This window comes from Phragmites australis, chromosome 17 (genome assembly GCF_958298935.1).
Source record: "Phragmites australis chromosome 17, lpPhrAust1.1, whole genome shotgun sequence".
Classification (NCBI taxonomy): domain Eukaryota; kingdom Viridiplantae; phylum Streptophyta; class Magnoliopsida; order Poales; family Poaceae; genus Phragmites; species Phragmites australis.
Window position 1 is genome coordinate 9622684 of NC_084937.1, and position 22980 is coordinate 9645663.

General features: G+C 43.6%; 1 long non-coding RNA gene across 1 annotated transcript; it reads right to left on the bottom strand.

The window, feature by feature from the left end:
• Positions 1-268: 268 nt before the first annotated feature.
• Positions 269-7263, bottom strand: LOC133897550 (uncharacterized). The gene is made up of 4 exons (XR_009905929.1): positions 4054-7263; positions 3775-3933; positions 1640-1747; positions 269-503 (listed from the first exon to the last, which is right to left on the bottom strand). It is a non-coding gene; the product is annotated as an uncharacterized LOC133897550 (long non-coding RNA).
• Positions 7264-22980: the final 15717 nt, after the last annotated feature.

Sequence of the window (22980 nt, forward strand, 5' to 3'; positions counted from 1 at the left end):
TTGCTTTTTGATGTTGACTCCCTTTACTAACAAACCTCGTAAGTGTTTTTAGGCTACTTCATTCAACCAAACTCTTATATCACACTGTGAGGAACCGTCTAAATAGTATTCTAATTAATCATTAAGTCAACCATTTGCTTAATCATGACTACAAAGATTAATCAAAATATCATCCCGGTAGTCTTGACACTTGTTTTGTGCTCAAGATCGGAACACATGCCTTTCCAACATAGAGCATCACAACAAAGCTTAAGAAAGAGCGAGTAATTAAATTATGTTACAATTTCTTAAGTCTTTAACCATTTATAACAATTTACATCTCAACGGAGCTAGGATGGTACATAACACATTACCACCTATCAACACCAAAAGATAGATGATGCCATATACCCTTAGGCTCCACCTAAAACCACGCCACACGAGTAGTTTACACTACTCATACCCGCCATCTACATCAGCAGACATGAAGTAGGCAAACATGAGCTCCTCCTCATGGGTAAAACCTGAAAGAGCAGTGTGAGTACAAAAGTACTCGCAAGACTTAATCCATAATGGGTACATATAATAACCCAACCACAATGATTATGTACTGAGTCATTAGCAAGGAGTAGGCGATAAGGTTAAGTAAATCATATGCGTAAGCAACCTAGACACTAGGTGTGAGCATCTACACTTAACCAAAGGTACCTTTCTATCTTGTAACCAACAACTTGAACATAAATGTAACTGGAACCATCTCATGTAGTCAACAATCATAACCAACTAGCTCCAACATACCCTTCCATATCACCCATCCCCAAACTTCGGAAACTCTATGACCGATGCAAATGAATAGGAGCAAGCTCATGACTGAGAGCATGGCAATTCGAATTGTTTTTACACCCTACAAGGGGTACTTCTTTAACTACATGACTCAAGGACTATTCGGCTGACGTGTCCACACACGCCCACGTAAGGGATACTCATGTCAACCTTTCCCAATGAGCCCCAACTGTTTGGTCATGCACCGATAGGTGCGGGGGTCATCCAGTTTTACTCCGGGAGCAAACTGGATACCCCAACAAGCCTATTGTGCCCACGACACCTTTAACTCGCACATCAAAAGGCCACAACTACAAAGGTATTCAACTTATCATTCCCATATGCAACATGTAGTAAGTAATGAAAGTGCTAAAGCCAACTGCACCAATAGACGGTGCTTAAACGATGCAAATAGTCTATGGCATCTAGGTTCCTCTCCTAAACTACATCGAGGAACTCTTCTGGTGCAGAAGATATCCCTAGCACCGCCCACATCTCGCCTTATCCTCACCTCTCATACAACCGACATCATTGTCATTGCGTTTGTAAACAATAAGTAAGCCCTAAGCTTGTGAACAATGGTTGCACCATCACTCGACTTCTACCGAGGGCCGACGCATTGCTAAGTATTTCAAATAACTCTTAAGTTAGACATCAATAATGTTATCGAGGCTACATGGATATGGATAATCAACAACTCAAGGTAGAGATAATGCAATTCAATATAGGTTCTACCCATATAAACCCGACATCGACTCGCTAACCATGCAATGATACATAAGCGACAACTTATCAATTTGGACTCCATTCAATTCAAACAAAGGTGTAATATGCTTACATTCTTGCCTTGCTGCTTTAATGGTTGCCTGATATTGCCAGCGCAACACTCACAGAACTCCGGTAGATTGGCGTCGCCTTCACTCGCTTGGACCATTAGTACAATGCTCTGTAAATGAATCAAGAATGCATTGCATAAACAAATGAACGATGAAAAAATATGCAAATGATGTTTGCTTCAAAATTAATAGAGCATCGTGTTTTAAAAATATTTGCAAAAGACCACGAAAAGATTAGGGTTTCAAAGTTCGAAACCCCGGACAAGGTAACCTATGTACACACAGCCTTGAATGGCTGACGGTCAGACCGATGTGGTGGTGGCGGCCTGATAGTCCGCTTGCAAAAGGTTTTGGCATCTGGTGGTCAGATTGGCGGTATGTTGGTGGTCAAACCATGGTTTGGCGGTTAGACCGGGCCTATTGGTGGCCAGATCGTGAGACCCCGCCGGTGGAAGGCTACCAGCGAAGGCTCTAGCAAAACCTTCGACCGTGAACGGTACCAAAATACTCTATGGGACTAGTGGAGTGCTTCTAGGGTGGTTTGGATGATTTTCACTGAGCCAAACTTGGAAAACTCCAAGGATGGGATGTAAGCTAAGGTTAAACTTATGTCTAAACGAAATGAAGACTAATTCGAGCTTGGGAATAGTGGGGAAATGGTAGGGGATGTCTCACCTTAGTGTAGGGAAGCTTTCTAGCGGATCAATCCACTCCAAAGAAGCTTCGATTTGGAGATCGGGCTCCAGGGTGGTGTATGAGCTTGGATGAACTTTCCTTCACGAAGGAGCAGAGGGGAGGAGCTCAGGGAAACCTCCGGGAGGCTTGAGGGAGTCCCCTCCATCGATCTCTGGTCGTCGAAGCCATCAAGGTGATCTCTTCTTCTCTCTCTATGACTTGAGTGAGGGAGAGAGTGAGAGAGCAAAAGAAGAAGATAGAGTGAGATAGAGGGTGATCTATCCTATTAATAGGCGCTCTGTGTACTTGTGGTCAGACTGCGGGGAGCACCGGTTAGACCACGGGAGCGGTTTGGTGCTGAAAGTCTCATTTTTTTCTTTTTTTCTTATTCTTTTTCTTTTCTAATATCTATGGGTTTCTCCTAATTAGCTTCTAAGCTATTTTCACTCTCAAATACTCACGTGTATGTGGGCGAAATATGTGAATGTTCAAAACGCATAACTTTTGGAACACGTTTATAGTCAAATTGATAATCAAACGCATAAATTTTGGAACACAATCATGATTAGGCATGTCTAATTACGTAATTAATATTTTGAGACATGACACCTTCTCCGGCCACGCCTCCACCACACGCCCCGTCGTTCGGGGAGGAGGAGGAGGCCTCGTCGATGTGGTCATTAGATGAGGCACTGACGACCTCGGCCTCTGGTGACTCGGCGGGATCCCCCTCCAAGTACGAGGTGTGGGACTTCTTTGACGATGAGCTGAAGGTGAAGAAGACCTGGTCGAGCTTGGAGGAAGAGGAGGAGGAAGAGGAGAAGAAGGAGGAGTCCAGGGAGGAGGAGGAGGCTAGCAATGACAGCAGGGCCGATGATGACTTTGGCGAAGGTGACAGTGACAATGTTGAGGACGAGGACAATGACAATGATGATGACTTCTTTGTTGTCATGGCTGATGGTCGGTAGTCGCGTTTAGGGTTCTTGCGCACGGGGGTTAGGATTTTTTGCGTGCGGCTATGCATAACTTTAGCTTTTGGTATACATTAATCAATTTAGTAAGTTAAATATAGATTACTATGATATAAACCCTAATGGATATTAGTAATATATAGCTCGGTGAAATTATTGGCTAAATGTTTAAATTTTTAATTTTTTTTTGTCCCAGATTGAGTATTATTGATCGTTCGTAGCGGGAACCGGCAGCGATAAATATACAAATTGGCAGGATAAGCGCAAGAACTGGCAGTGCTTGTAGATATCACTACCATTTCGTTATGTGAACCGACAAAGATATGTACAATCATTGCCGGTTCTGTAACCAGCAATGATAATTATGCATTATCATTGCTGCTTATTCACTATCGGTTAAAAAACCAGTAGTAATATAGTTTTTGTATCAGTAGTGATGATATTTTCTGTAGTAGTGATAGGTGCATGTTTGACCTGAGTACACAACGCACCTGGGCTACATTGTAGACGGTTCAGCTTTTTATTTGAACGTGTTCTCAACAACCATGGTGACGATGAGGTGATGACCCTTGCATGATGTTGGCTATTTATGCTGGATCATCTACATGCGACCTCTTTGTGGGAAGTTAAGAATTTTCTTGTAGATGCTCCTGCGAACAGAAGAACTCCAACAAAATTATTGCTTTTGGCCAAAGGGTGTCTAATTTTCAGTTAAATGATCAAATTTTAAGCTAATGAATGAAGATCTAATGATCCACATCTCTCCTTACTCTCGGAACATGTTCGTGATCCACCTGCAACATGCTTGTGATCCACTCATCCAATATGCCTTATCTCGGAGGGAAAATTTCACATGTTAATATGCGACTTATTATAATCGCTCATCTGTGTTGAGATTCATACTGTAAAGGTATGTAAAATATTATGAGATATGGAAAGAAATCAACAGATAAATGAATATCATGTAGGAGAAATAGACAAACAAAATTAGACATATATATGCAAGTGGATGTGAAATTATACTTCATGTCTCTTTTCTTCCTTCGTTAGCGTCACCCCAGGCACCAGCAAGAACGATTAGCAACCACTTCCCCAGCCGTCCGGTGCCTCAACCCCAACTCCGGGCGGGGAGCTACCAGATCTGTGTTCGTACCACCTTCTTCGTTAAACCCAGGTCATCCTACCACTGCTGCCGCTTCCTCCCACACACATCACAGAAGAAAAGAAAACTCTAACCTCAACGAATATGTAGGTGCCGTCGCAGGGAAAAGGAAGGTGAGCTGTGTTGGAAAATAATCATGTCACTTAGGTAGTTAACTTGTTTTTTCTTCTAGCTACTTCTTTTGCATATGGCCTGAGCCATGCTGAGTCCACAACGAGGCTAGAATTAGCTCGCCACCATGCATGAATGTTGGATGGCGCGAGTCGATCGCTTCGTGACGTAGGAACCGGGCAACAGCCCTTGTATCTGCATGTTTGCTTCGAGTATAAATACATGCATGAGAAAATGCTACGGTGACGAGTGGCAAAAACCTCTCTCACGTTCTGTTGTGTTCGATCTGCCATTTCTGCATCCAGGCGATCGCGTGTATCCCTTAGTTAGAGTTGGCAACGATATTTGGCATCAGAGCTAGGCGGGCAGATCCTCGTCACTCATGTCGGCCCCGGTGAGCGGACGCCGGCGCTCTATGTCACCACCACCATGACGCCAGCAGACATGTGGCGACGAGACGACGATCATTTACGAGAGCAGCGGATCGGCGAACTGGCCGATCTTGACGCGCTCCAACTACGGTGACTGGGCTGCACTTATGAAGGTAATGATTAAGGCCAGATGCCTCTGGGTAGCTGTGACCACCGGCCGAGTAGATTTCCAGGTTGATCGCGTAGCGTTGGGGGCAATATGCAAGGCGGTGCCGTCAGAGATGTTGGGCTCCGTCGCCACTAATCCCACCGCCAAAGCTACTTGGGACTCGATCTGCACGATTCACGTCGGCGTTGATCGTGTATGGAAGGCCAAGGCCAAGAATCTACGGCGCGAGTTTGACTCGCTCGAGTTTCACGACGGCGAGACGGTGGACGAGTTCATGATTTGCATCACCAGGCTTGCCAGCCAAACTCACCCTCCTTGGTGACCCGCACGGCGACGACATGGTGGTGAGCAAGTTCCTATAGGCCATCCTGGAGAAGTACTCGAAGATTGCAATGTTTGAGTGCAAGAACAAGTCACAACGTGTGCTCACGGAGGTATATTACATTCCTCATTTGCGCAGCAACATCGTCAGCCTAGGGCAGCTGGACGAGAACGGCTGCAAGGTGGAGATTGAGAGTGGCATCCTCACCATCTTTGACACGGCTCGTCTTCTCTTGGCGCGAGTGAAGCGTGCGACTAATCGGACATACACACTCAAGCTCAACATTACTGAGCCAGTGTGCCTCCTCGCTAAGGCGGATGACACGGTGTGGTGCTGGCATGCCCGTTTTAGGCACCTTCACTTCAGAGCTCTACACGACCTTGCCGCTAAGAAGATGGCAGATGGCCTTCCCCACATTGATCGTGTGGAGTAGTTTTGCGACGGGTGCGCACTGGCTAAGCAGCACCGATCGCCCTTCCCACAAGCATCGCCATACCAGGCTGAGCGCGCACTAGATCTTGCACATAGAGATCTCTACAGCCCTACTACGACAGTGACCCCGAGTGGCAACAGGTATTTTCTGCTGATTGTTGATGACTTCAGTAGGTTCATGTGGGTGGAGATGCTACGCACCAAGGATGAGGCATTCAAGCTCTTTCGTAAGGTCAAAGAACTCGCCGAGAGTGAGTGAAATATCAAGCTGAGTGCGTTCAGGACCGGCCGTGGCAGTGAATTTAACTCGCTCGAGTTCAAGGCGTGGCGTGATGAGCAAGGGATCAGGAGTTACACCACCGCACCCTACTCGCCGCAACATAATGGTGTCATCAAGCGAAGGAATCAGACCTTGGTCGAGATGGCGTGCAGCCTACTGAAGACCATGTGTGTTCTGACCATGTTCTGTGTAGAACTAGTGAAGACAACTGTTCACATTTTGAACCAATTGTCGACTTGAAGCCTGAAGGGAAGGACGCCATATGAAGCTTGGCATGGGCGGCGACCGAATGTGTCCTACTTTAGGACCTTTGGTTGTGTCGTCCATGTGAAAAACTTGGGCCCCAGCATCAACAAGTTGTCCGACCGATCCACGCCAATGGTATTCGTTAGCTATGAAGATGGATTGAAGGCATATAGGGCATATGATCCAGTGGCGCGGAAGCTGCACATCACTCACGATGCTATGTTAGAGGAAGTAAGGGCCTGGGACTGGCTCGCCATGCCAACTGGTGGAGTCACCGACGTGGAGCCCAGCGGAACGTTCATCGTGAACCATTACTTCGACAATGACCCTGTGCACGAGGCACAGCCAGATGCAGAACCAGCCTCGCCACACACGCCGGCCCCATGGGTGGTGTCAAGTGGGCATCACCACCTACTGGTAGGACGCACGACATCGATGGGGCACCACTCCGGTACCGCACAGTCGAGAACCTCCTCGACACGACAAGCCAAGGGAGCTCGAGTTCAGAAGGCTGTGTATGCTTGCAACTAAGGAGCCGACCAGCATCGAGCAAGCTCTTGGCGACGCGAACTATCAATGCGCCATGGAGGCCGAGATGAAGTCGATCACCGACAACAAAACATGGAAGCTAGCCTCCCTCCCTGCCGTCCAGCGAGCAATTGGCCTTAAGTGGGTCTTCAAGGTGAAAAAGGATCCGCAAGGTAATATTGTGAAGCACAAAGCTCGTTTGGTTGCAAAAGGTTATGCACAGGTGCAGGGAGTAGACTTTGATGAAGTTTTTGTACCGGTGGCATGGATGGAGATGGTGCGCATCTTGAACGCACTGGCGGCACACAGTGGTTGGGAGATCCATCACATGGATGTCAAATCAGCATCCTTGAATGGAGATCTCACCGAAGAAGTTTATGTTCAGCAACACAACGGATCTTTTATTGCAAAGAGATTGTAGGAGGGTGGTTCGGTGGATTAGCACACAACGGATTATCCAGTGATGGACATGAGATCACTGGAAACTAGACCTTTTCTTGCAAAGAGTAAAATTTTCCTAGAACAGATAGTGTTACACTCACCGGATGGTTTGGTGTTCAGGAGCAGAATACACTGGAATATCTAATGTTCATGTTTTCTATAGGATGTGCTTTGAGTTAAAGTTTTTGGTTTTGTGCTAACCTGGATATGTTTTGGAGTGTGGAGAAATGTGTTTGCTTGTTTCAAGGTGTGCAGGTGATAGATGCAACTTGGCGGTCGACGGTAGGTGATCGGGGCTAAGCGGGTGCTTGGTGACAGACGATCAGGGAGGGCCGCGTGGAGTCAAGGGTGATCCTAGCTATACACATGAGGATCAAACAAAGCATGAAATGGAGGATGAAGATTGCATGTTGACAAAGTCAAGCGAAGGGGATGTTGTGCAAGTGACAAGGTGGCCTAAGGGATCGGGAGTGGGAGAGACTTGTCGATGGACAAGATCGGAAGGCAGAGGATACGCATCACCATCGGAGCGCTTGCTTTAGGTGGAAGAAAGTGCCGCTAGTCATGCTTTGATAAGCGTGCTAGGGTTTTAGGGTTTGGGATCAAAACGTGTGAGGACTGGAGGAGTACGTGGCACCATCACGAAGCTTGCGTCAAAGCGAAGCTAAGTCATAAAGGTGTCGCGACCGTCCAATGAATGAAGAAGAAAATAGACTAAAATACCTTCGATGGTAGGTAGAAGTGTACTACAAGAGAGGGATATTTTGTGAAAAAGCTATGAAACTTGAGGTCAAGTTTCCTATGCCTATAAATAGAGGGGTAGGGCTATGTGAGAGGTTGAACTAGCCATTTGAGCCCCTTGTGCCACCCAAATGAGAGCATTGTGCTAGGGTTTTAGTGGAGAGGTGGATGAGTGCTTAGCGTATGTAATAGTGAGAGTTTTTGAGAGAAAAAACTTTGTAATCCGCCGAAAATAGGGCTGACCTCTTTGAGTAATAAAGTTTATTTTATTTCATATGCTTGAATTCCTCTCCTTCTAGTTTTTCCTAACTTGGTTCTCTTGCCTTTTGTGCAAGTTTTTCCTTTCTGGTTTTGATTTTCTTTTTCATTTTTCGGTTGAAAATTCGTATACACACGCTTATGTAATATGGTCTTGAATTCCCTTGCCTCTAGACAATCAATTTGGAGAGTTTCGTTGCTCGGTGTTCATCTGTTCTTGTTTCTTTGCTAGTTGTGTTCTTTCGAGTGTTAAGATATATGGATTGATCTTAAATAGAACCTATGGTTCATATATCATCTGTGGAGTTGTATTGCCTCAACTTTCTCTTGTTAAAACTTCTCTCGAGTTTTACTTCTGCTTGAGTTTTGAGGTGAGTTGGGTGATCCAAATAGGAGAAGGTCATCGATTTCGTAAGAAATTTGTTGAGACACCTATTCACCCCTCTCTAGTCTCTATTCTCATTCCTGCAATTGGTATCAAAGCTAGTTTGATCACTTGTTGACCTTATCCAGCTTTGTGATTCGTAGGCGACATGGAGAGAAGTGGGAAGATTCTATTGTATGATGGCCGTGATTTTTCGTATTGGAAGGTACGCATGGAGGCTTATCTTCTAAGCTAAGGAAGTGCAATATGGGAAGTAGTTGATTCCAACTATGAGATCCCTCCTTCTTGAACGACTCAATTTCAAATTGAATGGTATAAGGTCAACAACAAGGCCAGAAATATTTTGTTCACTAGCCTAAGTCAGAATAAGTTTGACAGGATCCAGCACCTCTATACTGCCTAGGAGATCTGGAATACTCTAAGTGTCTTTCTTGAAGGCACTAATTAGATTAAGGCCAGATGCCAAAGCACATACAACCAAGAATATCAAATATTTATGCAAGGCCCCGGAGACTCTTTTGATGCGATGTTTGGTCGCTTTGATGGGAATGTTAGCAATCTTCGATCAACTGGTGTTTTGCCCTATTCTGACCAACCCCGAGAGAGCGATCAAGCTTCTCTATGCTTTTGATCGTAGCATATGGGAAGTGAAGATCTCGAACATTGAACAGTCTCCAAGTTATGACACATTAACTTGTGATGAGCTCTTCAACAAGCTCAAATCCATCGAGATAGCCAAGGCGGCTCGGAACGGTCTCGAAAATCAACTATCTCAAAACATGGTATTGGTTTCTAGACCTAGTGGTGGCAATCAGTCTATAGCTGGCTTTTCTTGTGCTAACACTTCATTGAGTGGATTTGCTTTGTCTTCCTTCGTTTCTGTCATAGAGGAGCTGGTGAACACGCTAGATGATATGGACCTTGCGCTGATCGTGAGAAGTTCACCCGCTTCTACAACAATCACCGACACCGGAGGAGGGGTAGTTCTCATTCCTACTTTGAGTGCAGTGATACTACCCACTTCAAGGAGGATTTCCCCAAGTTCAAGAGGAGGGAAGACGGCGAACACGATTACAACAAGCACAAGAAGAAGAATAAGAAGCTCTTCTTCAAGAAAAACTGTGACAAGATGGCTAAGAAGGCAGCCAAGGCGGCTTCTAGGACATTCATGGTGGTCTTAGGGACATCGACACTTTTTTTCAGCAATGAGGAGAGCTCGAAGGAGGATGAACCACAATCAAAGAACAAGAACAAGAACAAGGCCAAGGACTTCACTGGCCTCTACTTCATAGCGGATGACAACAATGATGACAACGACCCCAAGCTGGATTCTTCTGAGGTATTGCCTTCCTACGACCAGCTTTCCATCCAAGTCGTTACCTTGAATAATGCTCTCATTAGCTAGGATATGTTACTTAAGAAAGTTATGCGTGAGTTGAAGGATCTTAGGTCTAAGTATGAGTCTATCTCTACTAAACTTGTATTGCTTAGGTCTAGGTCCAATGTTGAGTAGTGTAAGAGTTGCTTTATTGTCATGGCTGAACTTTTCGAGCTTCATAATGTGCATGCTCAAGTCATTAGTTGGCTGGAGAGTGCCAAGAAAAAGCTCCTTGGCGAGGAGTCTAAGTCTACTCTCTTAGGTGCTTGTAAGAATCACCCTTTGCTTGCAAAGGATGTTGAACTAAAAGATAAGTGTGTGAAGGAGCTAGAGTCTAGATTAGAGAGTGCTAGGAGTTCTAAGGATGTGCAGCCAAATTGTTCCCCCTACACCATCTTTCAGGACAAACTCAGCTTGGTTAGAGGGCAAGTTCAAAAGCTTTTGACTGAGAATGAGTACCTCCTTTCTCTGGTAGAGAAGTGCCCAAAGGGCAAATGGAAAGTTAATTTGATCTTGGCAAGAACTAAGATGTATGCTGACAAGATAGGTTTGGCTCTTGGGTTGGGTTTTGAGAGGGTGGCTTACAGTGGGGAGAGTAAGACTTTGTGCACCACACCTACTATACTAGAAGCTGAGAAGTCCAAAATCAATTCCATAACACAACCCATCAAGAAACCCATTCCTCAACATACAAAGAAGAAACATGCACCACAACCCAATAGAGCTCCACAACCTAAGATGAGAGAGACCCTAGTGACTGGCAGTCGAGTTCCCACGAGACACGACCACTACACCTACTGCTAGAGAAAGGGTCACTTGGTTAGGTTTTGCTTTCGCTGTAGGAGAGATGAGCGCCATGAATGGGAGTGGAGCACCCAGGACATGTACCGCCCCTTTGTTTGTGTACATGAGCCCTTTCCTCGCTTCCACTCACGATTCCCTAGTGTTTTTCAGTCTCTTCCTAGAGGTGTTGCCTGGCGTTGATTTTGCCATGACTCATATGGTTTTAGTCCAAATGTAAGAGGTTTTGAGTCTCAGTGCTTTGGCGGACCATGTTTTCCTCATCATGGTACTCGTCCTCAGCGTACTAGACCTGTTTTACCTACACCTGCTTTTACCACTTCAGGGTGGATGACCCAATAATGGATTCCTAAGAGGTTTTTGACTAACCCCAATACTGAGTCATCCACCTATTATTCTTCTCATATGTAGGTGGCATATGGAGTCCTAGAGAACAAGGATCATTGACTCCAGTTGTTCACACCACATGACTGAAGATTCATCATGGTTCTCTAGCCTCAACCCTATGTAGCGACATGAGTACATCACATTCGGGGATGATCAGAAAGGATGGGAGAGCCAAATGTATGGTAAATGTGAATGAGAGTTTCACTCTCAAGGATGTAGCTTTGGTGGAGCATCTTGGATATAGCCTTCTCTCTGTATCTCAGTTGTTGGATGAGGACATCAAAGTGCATTTCAAACACAATACTTCTCGAGTTCTTGATTCTTCTGGCACTTTGATTTACAAGATTTCTCGAGTTGGAAGAGTTTTTGGAGCTGATTTTTCTAAGTCTCTTGGTTCTTCTCGTTGTTTGATTGCTCAACCTTCTTATGAGCTTTGGATGTGGCATAGGAGACTAGGGCACATGAGCTTTGATTTACTTACTCATTTGAGTGCTCTAGGCTTGATCCTAGGATTACCGAAGCTCAAGTTTGAGAAAAATCTTGTTTATGCTTCCTGTCGGTATGGCAAGATGGTTGTTGCCTTCCACCCACTAGACAATCTGGTGATGACTGAATGACCGAGAGAACTTCTCTATATGGATATTGTTGGTCCTTCTTGAGTTCATTTGATGGGTGGGAAGTGGTATGTTCTTATCATTGTTGACGATTTCTCTCGCTACTCTTGGGTCTTCTTTCTTGTTAGTAAGGATGAAGTGTTCTCACACTTTTAGATCTTAGCTTTGAGACTGTTGAAAGAACTCTCTAGTGCATTAAAAGCAATTCGCAGTGATAATGACACCGAGTTCAAGAACTATCTCTTTGACGCTTTTTGTCTTGAGCATGGCATTGAGCATCAGTTTTCTGCACAAGATGTTCCTCAACAGAATGGCGTGGTTGAGAGACAGAACATGACTTCGATTGAGATGGCTAGGACAAAGCTCAGTGAGCATAGAACTCCTAGAAAGTTTTAGGCTGAGGCCATTAGCACAGTGTGCTACATCTCAAATCCGATTTTCTTGCGATCAATCTTGAATTTTACTTCTGATGAGTTGTGCTTTGGGAGGAATCTGAAGGTTTTGTATTTGAGAGCTTTTGGCTGTTGGTGCTTTATCATAAAGCATGGCAATCTTGACAAGTTTGAGTCACGATCTTCTGATGGCATTTCCTTGGAATATTCTTTTCATAGTCATGCTTATAGGGTTTACAATCTTGACACTAACACCAATATAGAATCCTATGATGTGACTTTTGATGAGTCAACCCCCTGTGCTAGTTTTGTTTTTGAGTGTGCAGGTGATCAGGAGATGAGCGAGTGCATCTTTGTAGATAGCAACCATCGAGCTCTTGGTGATGATAAGGATGATCCACTACTTCCCTCTACCACACCTGCTTCAGAACTGGCTCCTACTTCTACTCCAGTAGAGGGTCCTGCAGCCTCTACTTCCACTTCAGCTGCTTTTGAGCCTGCACCAGCAGTGTTTGAGGGGGACGTACACTCACACCGTGAGGCCCCTCAACACATTCAGTGGTAAAATCCTCCACAGATGATGATTGGTGACATCAATGAAAGAGTAACAAGTCCAAATCTACTTCTCATGCTCATTTTATTTATTCTGCATTCATTGCTTCTTTTGAACCCCATGATGTTGGATATGCTTTATCTGATTCGAGTTGGGTTAATGCATGAAGAGCTTGAAAATTTGAGAGAAACCAAGTTTGGGTCCTTTTAGAGCCACCCCCTAATGTTCACACCATAGGCACAAAATGAGTTTTCAAAAACAAACAGGGGCGGATGGGTCTATAGTGAGAAACAAGGCTAGACTAGTGGCTCAGAGTTTCACTCAGATAGAGTGGATATACCTTGGAGCGACCTTTACATAGGTAGCGAGAGTAGAAGCCATTAGGATCCTCCTTGCATTTGTGGCATCCCAAGGTTTCAAGTTGTACCAACTGGATGTCAAGAGTGCTTTTCTTAATGGTTTCATTCAAGAAGAGGTCTATGTTAGGCAACCCATAGGCTTTGAGCACCCTAAATACCAACATAGAATTTATAAACTTAGAAAGGTTTTATATGGACTTAAGCAGGCACCTAGAGCTTGGTATGATAGGCTTAGGCCTTTCTTGCTAGAGCATGGGTATGTGATGGGGACAGCTGATAAAACTTTGTTCACTCTCAGGCATGGTTTACTTGTTCAGATATATGTGGATGATATCATTTTTGGAGGCACTTGTCATGCACTTGTGGCCAAGTTTGCAGAAACTATGAGCAGCGAGTTTGTGATGTCAATGATGGGTGAGCTCAACTTTTTCCTTGAGCTACAAATCAAGCAATGAAAGTAAGGTACATTCGTCCATTAGACAAAGTACACCAAGAATTTGCTAAAGAAGTTCGACATGCATAATGCAAAGCCCTTGGTGTAGCATCTAGGCCCCTAGGAAAAAGGTAAGAGTTTCGGTGATTAATGACAACCGTATCTTTGTGGCTAACGTATGTGCTTTGAGCAGTATAAAGGAAAAAGAAAAACTTATTCGACAATGATGTCTTGATAACTCTTGCCCGTTAAAAAGCTTATATGGACGATCGAAGGACCGGTACATGAAGGATAAGGATCTTCTAGTTCTAAGTGTCACAAGGAGATGAAGGACACTTAGAGTAGTATAGGTTCTATTTCTTTTTGGTCTTTTGACCGTACTATAAAGAGGGGTTAAGAGTTGTAGCTTGACCTAGGTGTGTCTAGACATAGTTGATGCACACTTGTGACTTTCTATTGCTAGGTTAACCTCAAAAAGCTTTTGGTTCAGAATCAAGAAGTTAGAACTCAAGATGGCTTTGAAATAGATAAATTCAGCGAAACTTCAATTCACCGGATGATCCTCTGCATAAAGAGTGATTTCACCGGAGCAAATTCCTAAGAGTTCTGACTTGAAAGTTTGTCGAAGACCACGCCGGATAGTCCGGCGTTAGAGAGGTGAGAACACCGAAGAAATAGAAAGCAGTGAAGTCTAAAATTAAATCTACACACCGGATGGTCCGGCGTAGCAAAGAGCAATCACCGGATGATTTTATACAGAGAGGTTGCAAACAATCATCTGGCCGGTTACAATGCGCAGGATGATCCGGCGCAGAATAGGGTAATCACCGGATGAATTTACATAGAGAGGTTGCAAACTATCATCTGGCCCATTTTAATGCGCCGGATGATCCGGCGTAAGTCCAGATTAAACACCGGAGGTTTAACGGCTAATGGAATAGTTAACGGCTATTTTGTTAGAGGTATTAGCACCGGATATTCCGATGTGAAGTGAGTTATTCACACCGGAACTTCCGGCGTTAAGAAAAAGTTCTGGGTTGTTAGGCAACGGCTAATTTTTGATCCTTAGCCTATAAATACCCACCCATTTGGACCTCTCAGCATCTCTTGCGACCCTGTAGCAGCTCATACACTTGGTGTGTCATTTAGAAGCAAGAGAGAGAGCACTTGTGTCAATTATAAGTTCTTAGTTGAAGATTAAGGACTTTTTTAAGTGCTTGAAGAGTAACAAGTGTGCATCTAGCTGTTGTCTAGGCTTGGTCTTTGTCAAGTGAAGCTTGAGGCTTGTTACTCTTCGTGGTTGGCAACACCTAGACGGTCTTGGTGATCGGAGGTTTTCTCGGTGAGCTCTTGGAGGACTTGTGGGAGCCCCGGGAAGAGATGATGTACTTGGTTTGATGCCCGCCAATACAGAGATGGAGAAGGGGCAATCAAGAGGGAGCACTTGAGTCTTGGTGACTCAAGGGGGAGCTACATCCTTGGTGGATACTCCAACGAGGACTAGGGGGAAGTGCCAACTTCTCGAAACCTCAGGAAAAAATCGGTGTTCTCTTCTCCAACTATTTACTTTCCCGCATTTTACTTTGAGTATCTTTGCTATTGCGAGTCCTTCTTTAAAATTCTCTCTCTTGGTTATCTTGCTTATATAGTTGCCTTGTCCTAGTTTAAATCACGTAATCGCATTCTCTTTTATCTAGGCTAAGGTTTTATTTGTTTAAGCGGTAGAAGTTTTTATTAGCGCCCAATTCACCCCCCCCCCCTCTTGGGCCATTCGATCCTTTCAATTGATATCAGAGCCTCGTTCTCTTGATAGGCTTAAAATCCTAGAGAAATGGCCCCGGGGAGCGGAAGTAGCGTGCCAAGGTTCGAGGGAAAGAACTTTGCCTATTGAAAAGTTCGCATGGCGAGCTATCTTAAAGCTATTTCCCCCGAGTGTTGGCAAGCAACCTCTGTTGGGTTTGATCAACCTTTTACCAAACAAGAAGTTAGGTGGAATGCTAAGACTAAGAATGCTATATTTGAGGGAAGTAGTGAAGAAGTTTTCTCTAGAGTTAGAAGCAAGGAATTCTTTCATGACATTTGGGTTGCTCTTTGTGAAATTCATGAGGGATCTAGAAGAATTCGTGAGGAAAGATATCATATGCTTATGAATGCTCTAAATCAATTCAAGATGTTTCCAAATGAATTATGCAATGACATGTATTCTCGTATGAACATGCTTGTGGAAGAAATCAATTCCCTTGAACTCACTCAATTGTCCGATGGAGATATTATTCGTAGGATCTTGATGGTGCTTCCCAAGCCACAATACAATATTGTCATCTCTCTTCTTCATAAAAGGGACATCAATGACATGACCATCACCGATGCCGTGGGAAAGATATGTGCTCATGAGATGTTCTTGTTTGGAGATCATGAGTCTTCATCCAAGAAAAACCTTGCTCTCAAAGAAAAGATGGTTGACAACAAGAAGAAGAAGATGAAGCTTCCATCATCAAGTGAAAGTGATGAAGATGATGATAATGATGAAGATGATGATGATGACTCCGACACCGAGCTTGCTCTTCTCATGAGAAGAACCACAAGGATGATCTCTAAGTTTCAAAAGAAGGGCTACAACTATGATCCCAAGAAGAACAAATTTTGCCGAAAGAAATTTGACATGTTCGGTGGCGGAGACAAGAAGAAGTGCTACAATTGTGGTAACCTTGGTCACATATCATATGATTGCCCTCATCCCGACAAGAGAAACAAGAACAAATCCAAGAAGCTTGATGCAAGTGAGGATGAGGACAAGCACAAGAAGAAGGATCAAGACAAGAAGAAGAAGAAGCTCTTCAACAAGAGAGGTGGAGGACGTAAGGCCTACATTGTTGGTGAATGGGTCTCCGGTGAAAGCTCAAGTGATGATTCAAGTGATAATGATGACAACAACTTCGCGGGTCTCGCCATTGTCAATGATGATCCACCTCTACCTCCACCACCTATGTGCCTCATGGCAAAAGGTAACAACAAGTTGAGTAGTGAGGAAGATGATAGTAGTGATGATAATGGTCTTTCTCCTAATGATCTATCTAAGCTAATGAATGACTATGCTACTATTATCAAAAGGCAAAAGGCTAAAATCAAGTCGCTTGAAAATGCTAATTCCGTGCTTAGTTCTAGTCATGATGAGTTGCTTGCTAAATACAATAATTTACTTGAGAAACATGATGAAGTAGTTGAATCTAGCAAGTCTCTCAAGGCTAGTAACTACAAGCTAAAACTTGAGCATGATGGCTTGATGTACAAACACCAAGAACTTGAGTATGCCTATGATGCCATTGATCGTAGCTTGAATGAATTGGTTGATATTGATGTAGTTAAGGTCAATGCATCTACCTCTTGTGATGATCTTCTTGATATACCATGTGATGTTACATCATCATCTAAGACTAACCATGCAAGGGAGCAAGAGCTTGAAAGTGAGATTGCAAGTCTCAAATCTTGTGTGGCCCGGTTGACTAAGGGGGAGTACAAGCACAAGAAAATCCTCATGAAAAATGCTTTATATTATAACAAGAAAGGACTTGGATGCTTCCCCAACCCGGTAAAAAGGGTCATAAAGACACCGGAGATCAAGAATTGTTTCATCAAGGAAGTTGGTTCATATTGCCAACATTGTCAAGTCACCGGACACCACACGAGGGAGTGTCCAATTCCTACTAAACCTCTTCCTATTTTGCCTTCTAAATACAAGTCCACATTTAATGATCATCATTTTCTATTGCAGCTTAAAAATGGTAAAATCATGGCAAAATTCATTGGAACTCAAGCTAAGGGCAAACTTCCTAGGCAACTTTGGGTGCCTAAATCTCTTGTGTCTCACATGAAAGGTACCAAACTTGGTTGGGTACCTAAACAAAAAGCTTGATCACATGTGTGTAGGTGAACTACAAAGCCGGTGGAAAACATTGGGTGCTTGATAGCGGATGTACACAACATATGACCGGCAATGTAACGATGTTCACCTCTCTAGAAGATGAAGTGGGTGATCATGATAAAGTCACATTTGGTGATAACTCTAAGGCAAATGTGGTAGGTTTGGGTAAGGTGGCTATCTCAAAAGATCTCTCTATTTCTAATGTTCTTTTAGTAAAGTCACTTAGCTTCAATTTGCTTTCCGTAGCCCAACTATGTGATTTAGGCTTCACATGCTTATTTAGTGATGTTGATGTTGTCATAACTAGTAAGAAGCATAATAACCTAATATTCAAAGGTTTTAGACATGGGCATATCTATCTTGTGGATTTCTCCTCTAATGAAGCTAGCTTGACTACATGCCTCTTCACCAAGATATCTATGGGTTGGCTTTGGTATCGTCGGCTTGCACACATTGGGATGAGCCAACTCAAGAAGGTATTCAAGAATGGAATGGTGGTTGGTTTGAAGGATGTGGTTTTCGAGAAGGACAAGTTGTGTAGTGCTTGCCAAGCGGGAAAACAAGTTGCAAGTTCTCATCCATACAAGTCCATGATGTCTACATCAAGACCCTTGGAACTTCTACACATGGACCTCTTCGGACCAACTACCTACAAAAGTCTTGGTGGTAATCTATATTGTCTTGTCATTGTTGATGATTATACAAGATACACTTGGACTTTCTTTTTAGATGACAAGGGCAAGACCGTTGAGATCTTCAAAAAGTTCGCAAAGAGGGCTCAAAATGAGTTTGAGTCCACACTTGTGAAGATCCGGAGTGACAATGGCACGGAGTTCAAGAACACTCAAATTGAAGATTTTTGTGATGATAGAGGCATTAAGCATGAGTTTTCATCAACCTACACTGCTCAACAAAATAGCATGGTGGAGAGGAAGAACAAGACCTTGATCACGCTTGCAAGAGCAATGTTGGATGAGTATGGTTTGCCAGAAAAGTTTTGGGCGGAAGCAATCAATACGGCGTGTCATGCATCTAACCGAGTCTACCTCCACCGACTATTGAAAAAGACGCCATACGAGCTTCTCATTGGGAGAAAACCCAATGTCTCCTACTTCCGGGTGTTCGGGTGTAAGTGCTTCATCTACAAGAAAAAGGAACGCCTAGGCAAGTTTGAAAAACATTATGATATTGGTTTTCTTGTTGGCTATGCATCAAACTCTAAAGCATATCGAGTATTCAACAATGCCACCAGTTTTGTTGAAGAAACTTGTGATGTGGAGTTTGATGAATCTAATGGCTCCCAAGGAGAAGATATCTCTTGTGATGATGTAGGTGATGAACCCTTGAGAGATGCAATGAAGAATATGGCAATTGGGGATATCAAGCCTAAGGAGGATGATGAAGATGTACCCTCTACTTCAAATCCGCACACCTCAATGGCACCCCAAGTTGATAAAGATGAAGACAAGGATGATCAACCACTTCCTTCACATGATGTCTATATCTCTAAAGAGAAAGCTCAAGCTCAAGATGTTGGACCACCACAAAATACACCTCAACAACCACAAGTGAAGCATACACACATTTCCAAGGATCACCCGATTGACTTGATCATTGGGAGTCCATCTAGGGGAGTACAAACTCGCTCTCATCAGTGTGCTTCATTTTGTGAATATTACTCGTTTGTCTCTTGTTCAGAACCCACACATGTAGATGAGGCTCTCAAGGATCCGGATTGGGTGTTGGCAATGCAAGAAGAACTTAATAACTTCACCCGCAATAGGGTATGGATACTTGAAGAGAGGCCTCAAGACAAGAATGTGATTGGAACCAAATGGGTCTTCCGCAACAAGCAAGATGAACACGGTGTGGTGGTACGCAACAAGGCAAGACTTGTCGCACAAGGTTTTGCACAAGTTGAAGGTTTGGATTCTGGCAAAACATTCGCTCCCGTGGCAAGGCTTGAAGCCATCCGTATCCTTCTTGCATTTGCTTCACATCATAACATAAAACTTTATCAAATGAATGTGAAAAGTGCATTCTTAAATGGCCTTATTAATGAACTCGTATATGTTGAACAGCCCCCTAGTTTCGAAGATCCTAGATATCCTAATCATGTTTATAGGTTGGTCAAGGCGCTTTATGGACTCAAGCAAGCCCCACGAGCTTGGTATGAACGCCTACGTGACTTCCTCATCAACCAAGGATTCAAGATCGGGAGGGTGGACACCACATGGTTCAAAAAGATCATCGACAATGAGCTTTTCTTGTGTCAAATTTATGTTGATGATATAATATTTGGTTCAACTAACAAAGAGTTTTGCAAGGAATTTGGTGACATGATGTCTAGGGAGTTCAAGATGTCGATGATTGGCGAGCTAAATTACTTTCTTGGATTCCAAATCAAGCAATTGAAGGAAGGGACATTCATCCATCAAGAGAAGTACACGAGGGATATCCTTAAGAAGTTTAAGATGGATGAGTGCAAGCCAATCAAGACCTCCATGCCTACAAATAGACATCTTGACTTGGATGAAACGGGTAAATCGATTGACCAAAAACTCTATCATTCTATGATTGGGTCACTCCTTTACCTTAAAGCATCTAGGCCCGATATTATGTTTAGTGTATGCATGTGCGCTCGTTTTCAAGCTAATCCTAAGGAATCACATCTTAGCGCGGTAAAAAGAATCCTTAGATACCTAAAGCATACACCTAGCATAGGCTTGTGGTACCCGAAAGGCGCTAGTTTCGTACTCCTGGGATACTCGGATTCGGACTTTGCTGGATACCGTGTGGATCGCAAGAGTACTTCGGGTGGGTGCCACTTGCTAGGGCGATCCCTAGTCTCTTGGAGTTCTAAGAAGCAAAACTCAGTAGCCTTGTCCACAGCTGAAGCAGAATACATTGCCGCCGGAGCATGTTGTGCTCAAATCCTCTATATGAAGCAAACCTTGTTAGACTTTGGTGTTCGTCTAGAGAAGGTTCCACTCCTTTGTGATAATGAGAGTGCTGTAAAAATTGCTAACAATCCCGTTCAACACTCTCGCACAAAGCACATTGATATCCGTCATCACTTCCTAAGAGACCATGTGGCTAATAATGATATCTCTCTTAGTAGTGTTCGATCAGAAGATTAATTGGCAAATATCTTCACTAAACCTCTAGATGAAGCCACTTTTAGTAGATTGCAAAATGAACTAAATGTGATCGATTTTTCTAATGTCATGTGATGCCTTGTCATGTAGATGCATTCATAATAGGACCTTGTCTAACCTTCTCAAAATAATGGTGAACACGGGTTTTGCTTGAGATGGTGGGTCTCTAGTTTTTCTCAAGGCATGTTGTTGGGTTCACCATGAAGAAGCTTGAGAAGGGAAGTAATATGACAAGATAGATTAATTTTATGCTTCGCATTCACATGTCATATAGTATGCACTCATGTTTACTTTCATGAATGAACCTTGCATTGCATTAGCATTGGCGGTAGAGAGATCACAAAGGAGAATATCACTCTTTGAGATGGTTGTTCACTCTTAATGTGAGCATACAACTCTATAAGTGTGCTTAAATTGATATAAGTGCTTAATGCCAATTGAGTCATGACCTATCGAATTTAAAGTCTTAATCTTTAAGTTCATAGGAAATATGACTCAAACATTTCCTTTTGGAATTTTATCCCTTATTCTCTGGTTCTTATTTGCCTATTTCAAAAATTATATATGGTAAAGCCTTTTGGCAAATATTTGCAAATGAGTGCTTGAGAGGGTAAAGATTTCACTCAAACTAGTCCAAATATGTGTTTTTGTTGAGTGATTTGTTTAAAATTTGGACTCAGTGAGAGATTTAAGTTCAGCGCATCATTCTATCAGCTAATGATCCGGCGTCTGCTCAAAGTCATCACCGGATTATCCGGTCAGTTCGATGAGAACGAGCTCAAAAGGATTTGCACCGGAAGGTCCAGTGTTCAGTACATGCCTCAGAGGAACGTCCGGCGTGCCGTAGATGTTGTTTTGGGCAGTTTAAAAGCTCTCTGGAAAATTTGTTCCAACGTGTATCCGGTGTTCAGTAGCCAAGTCACCGGACTATCCGGCGCTTACAAACTAGGGCGAATATGTCTCTGGAATTTTGATCTATTTATTTCTGGCGTTAAAATCCAATGTCAGCGGATCTTCCGGCGATTACAAATTTGAGCGGGCCCCGCCTGTCATATAAACCTTTCGTCGAGCTTTTCCTCTTCGGTCTTTCTCGTCGCTGTGCCCATCGCCCGTCCTCTCCCTCGTCACCGACAGCGCTCACCGTTGCCGCGCCAAGCAGCGCCGCCGCCGCACTCCACCGTGCGCCCGTGCCTTCCCTCCGCGCCGGCGACCCTCCTCTTTCTGCACCGGTGACCTTCTTCCCGAGCGCCGCCGCTGTTTCTTCCTCAGCGCCGACGTTATTCCAACGCCGTCGGCCGATTTCACCATCGAGCCCCCCTCCTCACCGCCGTCTTCTCCAGCTGCTAAGGTGTGGTGAGCTCAAATCCAATCAATCTCTCAAACACGCCAAACCCTAGGTGAAATCCATGCAAAATTCATTCAAATCTTGAGCAAATTGTGTTGCATTAGCTCACCTTTCATCAATTACATACACATTCATCGATCTATGCTGAATTTGGTTAAATTCATGCAAAATTCAAGCAAATTTGGTCAAATTCATATAAAATTCATGCAAATTTCATTTAAATTCCATCAAATCTTTAGCAAAATTTTCTTCATTAGCTCAATCTTCAACTCATTGCCATCTATTACATACACATTCATCAATCTATGCTAAATTTGGTCAAATTCATGCATATTCATGCAAATTCAAGCAAATTTGTGAGGAACCGTCCAAATAGTATTCTAATTAATCATCAGGAGGATCATTTTTCATAATCACAACCTCGACGATTAACCAGAATACCATTCCGGTAGTCCCGGCACGTGTTTTGTGCCCAGGATCGGAACACATGCCTTCCAACTCAAATATCACAACACAGTTTAATAGAGAGCAAATAATTAAACTGGATTACAATTATTAAACATGCAACTGCTTCCACAATTTACAACAAAAGAGGAACAACAACAACTATGCAGGGGAAGAAAAACCTATACAACAAAAGAGTATGGAGCCGTATGCCCTTAGGCTCCATACCAAAAGCGCCGGAGTTCGGAGTAGAAGGTGCTACTCCTACCCGCCACCCTGATCGGCAGGCACAAAGTAGCCGAACACTGCCTCTTTCTCTCCAACCTGCGAACCTGAAAGCAACTTAAGGGCAGCACCCCTTAGTACGAAGGTACTAGCAAGACTTACACAGTATGAGTATATATATTCTCGACTCCAAGGATCATGCATTTGAAGCTGTAGCAAGGATTAAGACATGTTTAAGTT